Source organism: Coregonus clupeaformis, chromosome 26, assembly GCF_020615455.1.
Source record: "Coregonus clupeaformis isolate EN_2021a chromosome 26, ASM2061545v1, whole genome shotgun sequence".
NCBI classification, from domain to species: Eukaryota; Metazoa; Chordata; class Actinopteri; order Salmoniformes; family Salmonidae; genus Coregonus; species Coregonus clupeaformis.
The window spans coordinates 40,619,879-40,628,613 of NC_059217.1; positions in this window are offsets into that span (position 1 = coordinate 40,619,879).

Sequence of the window (8,735 nt, forward strand, 5' to 3'; positions counted from 1 at the left end):
AACCAATTTGTTTTCAAATGATTGAACATTGGCTAATAGGATTGATGGAAGAGGCAGTTTACTCGCTCGCCGTCGGATCCTTACAAAGCACCCCAACCTACGTCCACGATATCTCCGTCTCTTTCTCATGCGAATGAAGGGGATTTGGGCCTTGTCGGGTGTCTGTAGAATATCCTTCGCGTCCGACTCATTGAAGAAAAAATCTTTGTCCAATACGAGGTGAGTAATCGCTGTCCTGATATCCAGAAGCTATTTTTGTTCATAAGAGACGGTGGCAGAAACATTATGTACAGAATAAATTACAAATAACGCAAAAAAACACACATGATAGTACAATTGGTTAGAGGGCTGTAAAACGGCAGCCATCTTCTCCGGCGCCATCGTCAATCCCTATATAAAAATAGCAAAAAAGTTAAAATGATTGAGTGACGGGTTGGCCCAATTAAAAAAAAAATCTCCACTGCGTTGTCAGCACAAGCACAATGGACAGAGAGCACCGCGGTGAGTGTAGGGGGGCTATGGAAAGCCACTGTGGCAGTTAAGTATGACTCCTTTGGGTTGATATAAAAAGCGGGAAAAAACGCTTCTAGTGGTAGGCTAAGTAAATAACATGATACGCGTCACCTGTAATATTTGATTTTGATTGATAAGGGCGGGGTCAAGTTTACTATTGAAGCTGCTTCACTCAACTCTGCCTCACACCCCACCTATACAGATTCTAGTTATCTTCTTAGCTAGCTGTAACAATGTATTAGCCTTAACCTATTTAGCTAGCTCGAACTAACTAATCTGTGGTCCTCTGTAGCTCAATTGGTAGAGCATGCAGCTTGTAACACCAGGGTAGTGGGTTCGATCCCCGGGACCACCCATACGTAAAAATGTATGCACACATGACTGTAAGTCGCTTTGGATAAAAGCGTCTGCTAAATGGCATATTATTATATTATTAATCTGCCACTGCCACGATTGGCTTTGCCAAAGTACCCAAACAAAGCCAAAGGAGAAGGAGAGCGATGAGAAGCAGCAGAAGCATCAAACCACCAGCGATGATGCTGCCAGCTAGCTCCGCGTGCAGAGCCTACCCACCCTTCCACAAGCACCACCAGGATAATAGCTCCAAATCTCTTCAGCTGGTGATTGTCAAGCAAATAACTGCTGGTCTCACGGTAATTGACAGGTAATTAACATAAACACATTTAGCATCTCCTGGCTTCCACTCATAGCCTAAAAGCCACGGATGCAGACCTTTGGAACATCTACATTTTAAAAAGTCTAATAAATCCATGTAATATAGCCTACACCATCACAATAAATCCATTATTTATTTTAGACAGGTCTAAAGATTTTTTTTTTTTAAACAGTTTATTTCAGAAGAACAGAATAGCATAGTCTGAGTTGTCCTTATGTTAGATCTGATCTGGCTATGCCACATGGCTGTGGGCTACACTAGTTCATTTAGCAGACAAAATTTGCTTAGAATTCCGTGGCATTATTTTACATTATGTTATGGTATGAAGAATACAATTGAACATAGCTGAATAAAATGAAGGAGTGCGCATATGCGGCTAATCTGTGTTGAGCAGTTAAGAAAGAAACAGGTACTCCTATATGCTTAATTTAGAGTTATTTATGTAACTTTATTTGTGATACAAACATTGGGCTATATGTTTAGATTTGTAATAGGGCGGCAGGTAGCTTAGTGGTTAAGTAACCGAAAGGTCGCTGGTTCTAATCCCTGAGCCTACTAGGTGAAAAATCTGTCGATCTGTCGACAAGGCACTTAACCCTAATTGGTCATGTAAGTCGCTCTGGATAAGAGCGTCTGCTAAATGACTAAAATGTAATACATTCTAAGGCTGCATGTTGCCACTCTAATGTTGCATGAAAGGCATGAGCTCTGAAAAAAAAAATTTGCACAGGCTGTACATACTTCATCAGTCTCTCATTCACAATTTGACAAGTACTTGATAATGCCTCAAATTTCCTGGCGTCATCCCCTTTGTGTGGCCGTAATGCCCCCTAAAATGTTCCTTTACGGCCAGTGGGCGTTGTGCCCTTGGCTTGAATATAATAATTATAATTCCCTTCTCACAGCTGCCTGCTCCGAAGCACCTCTCACTCACATGGCTCTCCACAATTCCGAGGCGCATATTGAAGATATTGGAAGAACTGTCCACATTTACTTTTCATCAGCCAACAAGATGAGTAGGCCTAACGAACAGCAAAAGCACTAGCCTATGTCAATCTACTATCCCCCATAGTACAAAAGTTGACCTATTCTATTCTGTGCGATAAGTAAATATTCCAAACATAGTCTGGGACAGTTGTGGGATGCGATAGATCCCAAATTAATACAACCACTAGCATCAAAAAACCTTTTTTAAGTAATGAGGCTGACGCAACAGATCAGAACGTTTAGCTTAAAATGTTGATAAACTATTAGGCTATTTCTTAACATTATAAGCACAGCAATGCACAAACGGCAGTAGGTTATAAGCACAAATGTTCCATTAGCGGGAAAACACCATTCTCAAAAGTGACCGCAAATGTGATTATGCATGTAATGCTTTTTTTCATAAAGGTGCATTTTTATGGTGAAAGTGATCTTGAAACTTACGCGCTGCGTATGTATGCCAGTTAGGCTCTACACCCGTTGTAAAACGGATTAATGTGCTTAATTTTAAGAAGTTATTTGGACACTTTAGTTGTGATACAAACCCTATCAAAACGTATAGGCCAATGGGCTAGGCTACATGAAGTGTGCGACTATGATTTAAAAAAGTCGCAAAAAAAATGCATTCACAAGTGATCATTTATAATTCACAAGTGATAGGCTAATATTGTCACCCGTCAGACTATTCTTCATTTAATCTTGTCTTTACATATACTAAATTATATATGTGTGAAATTTGTTTTGATTTAGAATGGACCATTATCATGCACCTGTCTCGAAACATTAGGAATGTTGAGAAATAAATATAGTAGGCCTAGCCTATAGAAAGCTGATGGGATCCTCCTCTTTTTAATAGAGGCCATCACTCTGTTATGTTACGCAATTTCATGTCCTATACACACACGCGATTGCATGTACATATGTGCACATGCACACACTTGTGAACACGGCGCCGACGGAGAAGGGGGTCATCTTACGAGTTCCAACCCAACTTTTATCGTGTTTATCACTATTATCATATATGACCGCCAAGCACTTTTGGACATCAAATCGACAGATACTAACCTCGATTTCCACTTTAAATCCGACTTCAACTCCGACTCAGCTGTTCCACTGTTCATACCGGACCCTATTCCTTTGATCCATGGGCTACCAAAATGCTGCAGGCATAGACGCGGGAGACGAGGTGGAGTCCTAGTGAAATTGACGCGAAGAGAAAACCGAATGGCACTCCCCTCCGTTCTATTGGCAAATGTCCTGTCACACGAGAATAAGATCGATGAGCTTCTTTCGAGAGTATCCTATCAGAGAGACTTGAAAAGCTGCAGTATAAAAACAATTAAAACATGTATGCACTCACTGACTGTAAGTCGCTCTGGATAAGAGCGTCTGCTAAATGACTAAAATGTAAATGTCTATAGAATTGTTGTGCAACATGAGTTCATGGGCTCTTATGAAGTGTTTGATTAGATTTTTGGTTACATATTGTGAAGGAAATTTTAATGTTGGTGCTTTTCTATTCTATACATTTCTATGTTCTATTCATGTACTGTTCTAATAACCTATTTCTGTGTTCATGCAAGTGACTGATCGGATGAATCCTCACTTATCAGTATCTGCAATTTGGCAGTATGCCCAGACCTTGTTTTGAGAACGAAATATATCAGTTTCAAGGTCTCAGCTTAGAGAGAAGAAGCCTCGTGAGGTATTGGTCTGTCACATGTATGAACCAGTATTGGTCGGTCAAATGAATGAAACAAAACGGTAATGATGAATTAATTGTGCTAAATCATGCAAATATAACTTGTTTGTGTATAGCAGTATATAAGATAACTGCTGGGACTGCCCCAGCAGAGCTTCTGACAGACGTTCACTATGATGCATTAAGTTTGCTGGAACCTCTCCAGCGCGCTGATAATGAACAATGATTCATTTAAGATTTACTTTGAGTGTGCCTGTGTAAGAATTTCCATCAGCAGCATCAGAGTTTGGAGAAGCCTAATTACCGTGACTAAACGGTCAAGTGAAATTTGACTGCCGACATAACTATCCACAGCCCCCTCCACCTCAGACTGTTCCTGACAATCTTGGAACAGAGGAGCCAGACCAGGTTAGCCTAGAATCCTACCCTAGCTGCAGGTTTTTGGTCATTTAATAGCAACTGGTTCATAGGAACAGAGTGGCTGTAATACTTGGTTACTGCAAATGCGTCCTTTTGTTTCCCATGTCGAAAGTTCTGTATTGGGTCCAATGCTAATGCAGACAAGGACTTCACCCAAGCTGGGTATTTTAACTGGAAGCATGCTATTGACTTTGACAAATGTGTTCAGTCAGCACAGAAGAAGCATGCTACACCCGAGGAAAGCTCAGCTAATCCAACTGGCATTTGAGGGGGATCTTACAAGATGGTTTTGGGGAGAATGGAATGATCAGTACATGCTCCACAGAGCATCAAGGAGGCTGCAACTCTTCTAAAAAGGTAAGAAACAATCTAGCTGATTGTTTATTTTATCAAAATCTTGGTGGTATAGTCAGTGGCATAATTTCAGCAAAAACCTAGAGTATGGAATGGCGAAATGACTTCCTTAGCCAGCCTAGGTTTTCAATGGCCTTGCTTTAATGTGTAGGGCGCTGTCCATGACCATGGTGCTGATAGAGCGCAGCTGAGATTTCATGCCAACCTCTCACCCCTTGGTCAAAAGCACTCAATGGTCTCTGCATTTTATCTTTTATGTTTATGTATAGTGTGATATTAGTACATTTTAGTAATTTACCAGATGGTCTTATCCAGAGCGACTTACAGGAGCAATTAGGGTTAAGTGCCTTGCTCGAGACAGCTGTGCATGGCTGCATCTCACTGTAGTAGGCTGTAGGCTATGTTTTGGTTATTTGTTTTGGTTATTTATTCACCTATTGTTTACTGTGTTTATTTACTGTTAATGTAACAATCTAAATATAGATTGTGTCATGCCTTTATCAATCTGATATTTGTTTACTAGGCCTACTTGGTACCACTGTTTTGTTCTGTTCTCATTCATTTGTTTGCATTCATGTCGGTATTCTAAGCCAAGCTGCTTTCAGTATTTTTGTTTGCATGCATGAATAACTAGGCTACTACTTTCAGCATTTAGTTTGCATGTGTGTACGGCTGCATTCACATAAGCTGTTTGTAATAGGTGAATTACCCTATCTATCTTGCAGCTTGTGTCATAACGGGAGGTCCAAGGCAGGTTGGATTAATTTGCATACAGGGAGGGACCATGGAATCTGGACAAAAAGCGGACGCAGTGGGCAGATGAGAGACACATTTCTGATAGTAAACCAATAAACTTGATCGGATGACGACAACCACATGTTAATGCAAGGTGTAACCACTGCTTTTGTTATGCAACACAGTCAAATAAGATCACCTCAGAGTAGCTCACACTGTGGGAGAGGTCTGGAACTGGGAGTACACCTTGGAATATCATAGTGTATCATCATTACAGGTTTAGGCAGTATAGCTAGGTACTGGTAACTGCCAAAATAAAGGAAACACCAACATGTCTTAATAGGACGTTGGGCCATCACGAGCTAGAACAGCTTCAATGCACCTTGGCATAGATTCTACAAGTGTCTGAAACTCAATTGGAGGGATGTGACACCATTCTTCCACAATAAATTCCATAATTTGGTGTTTTGTAGATGGTGGTGGAAAACGCTGTCTCAGGCGCCGCTCCAGAATCTCCCTTAAGTGTTCAATTGGGTTGAGAACTGGTGATTGAGACGGCCATGGCATATGGTTTACATAGTTTTCATGCTCATCAAACCATTCAGTGACCACTCGTGGCCTGTGGATGGGGGCATAGCTATGGTAGCCAAAATAATGGCAAAAAGAATGGCCTACCAAGCATTTTCATAAATGACCCTAAGCATGATGGGATGTTAATTGTTTAATTAACTCAGGAACCACACCTGTGTGGAAGCACCTGCTTTCAATATACTTTGTATCCCTAATTTACTCAAGTGTTTCCTTTATTTTGGCAGTTACATGTATATCGTATCCTCATTACAGGATTAGGGAGTACAGCTATGTATATTGTACACTCAAGTACAGGGTTAGCTCCAAGGTCAGGCATCACCCAGTCAACACCAATCTCTATTGTCAAGCAGTGAGGCGGCTGAGATAGCAGTATTGTGTCATAGGGATACTTATAGTCAGCAGGGACTGGAGAGTGTGTCTGGGATCAAGCGGAAAACTGTGTGTGTGGGAGAGGTCTGGGGGTCTCCCACCTACAGGGTTTCCCCAGCATCAAGTCCACGGGAGAGGGTCAGATGATAGGGGTCATGTTGGTCTGGGGTCCAGGTTCCACCCCAGTGTCTGTGCTCTGCTCTGGGGTGGGCTTCGTTCTTTCTCCCTGGGCCTCTGGAAATGGCAGAAGAGGGAGTTGTGTTCTTGGTCTGAAATGAGCTCTTCCTGAAAGGCAGTGGGTTTATTATTAATGTTGGGAAAGAGGAGAGGGTTAATGCCTATATGTAGCCGGGGAGGGCGGTATGCGGCCGAGAAGCCTGGAATGCATTACATGTACGTTTTCCAGTCGAAAATACCTTACCTCACAAAAATACATCACCTCACATTTGAAACCACACTCCACAAAGCAAGTCCTGCAGGCTCTAGTTTTATCTTATCCTAATTATTGTCCAGTCATATGGTTAAGTGCTGCAAATAAGGACCTAGGTAAACTGCAGCTTCATTGTAATCAGAGAGCTAATATCAATACTATGCATGCCAGCCTCTCTTGGCTAAGAGTTGAGGAAAGACTGACTGCATCACTTCTTGTTTTTATAAGAAACATTCATGTGTTGGAAATTCCAAATTGTTTGCATAGTCAACTTACATACACTGAGTATACAAAACATAAAGAACACCTGCTCTTTCCATGACATAGACTGACCAGGTGAATCCAGGTGAAAGCAAGATCCCTTATTGATGTTACTTGTTAAATCCACTTCAATCAGTGTAGATGAAGGGGAGGAGACAGGTTAAAGAAGGGCTTTTAAGCCTTGAGACAATTGAGACATGGGTTGTGCATGTGTTCCATTCAGAGGGTGAATGGGCAAGACAAAAGATTTAAGTGCCTTTATTAAACGGGGTATAGTAGTAAGTGCCAGGCGCACCGGTTTGTGTCAAGAACCGCAACGCTGCTGGGTTTTTCACGCTCAACTGTTTCCTCTGTGTATCAAGAATGGTCCACAACCCAAAGGACATCCAGCCAACTTGACACAACTGTGGGAAGCATTGGAGTCAAAATGGCCCAGCATCCTTGTGGAACACTTTCGACACCTTGTAGAGTCCATGCCCGACGAATTGAAAGGGGGGTGGGTGTTCTTAATGTTTGGTATACTCAGTGTACAGCACTGACACACACACTTACCCCATCAGACATGCCACCAGTGGTCTTTTCACAGTCCCCAGATCCAGAACAAATTCAAGGAAATGTACATTATTATACAGAGCCATGATTGCATGGAACTCCCTTCCATCTTACATAGCGCAAGTGAACAGCAAACCTGGTTTCAAAAAACTAATAAAGCAACACCTCACGGCACAACGCCTCTCCCCCATGTCACCTACTTTTTGTGTGTATGTACTGACATGTGTGTGTAACTGATAGATACACACACACACACACCACACACCACACACACACACACACACACACACACACACACACACACACACACACACACACACACACACACACACACACACACTACATGTTAATGTTTTAAATGTATGTAAATTGTAGTCTTTTGTCTGTAATGTCTTTTTCGTTATGTGTCAGACCCCAGTAAGACTAGCTGTCACCATTGGAGTTGGATCCTAATAAAATCTTAATCTAAATTTTACTCCCCATGTGGTCCGACAGCTACACCAGCTTCATGTTTCAAGGATCGCACGCTAACAGGCACAGTGACTCTCAATGCACAATTTGGCTCTGCTCAACTCTGTGTTGGTGTTTAAACTGTACACTTCTGTTGCTTCAAAGGGGACAGGGTTGGTTTGAATTCAGGGATTGAGAGCCAAGCTAAATCTATTTCAGTCCTCGCTGCTTCACAACTTCTCCTGCTGAAATATGGAGTGAGCTACAACTTAGTGGTTTCATAGCAACACTTAAATGTTGATGTAAAAGAAATGAAAACAAAACAATGAAGGAGTATGCAGACCAGAGCGTATTCAAAAGGAAATTATGGCTCAGAGAAATGGCATCTGAACTTTTGCAAACCATGTATCATACTATTAATCACATTATGTAACTTAAAGTTATATTGAATTGGGATAGTAGAACTTTCCTGTCTGAACAAAAATATAAACGCAACATACAACTATTTCAACAATTACAGTTCATATAAGGAAATCAGTCATTTGAAATAAATTAATTAGGCCCTAATCTATGGATTTCACATGACTGGGCAGGGGAGCAGCCATGGGTGGGCCTGGGAGGGCTTAGGCCGACCCACTTGGGAGCCAGGCCACTCACTGGGAGCCAGGCCCAGCCAATCAGAATGAGTTTTTCCCCAC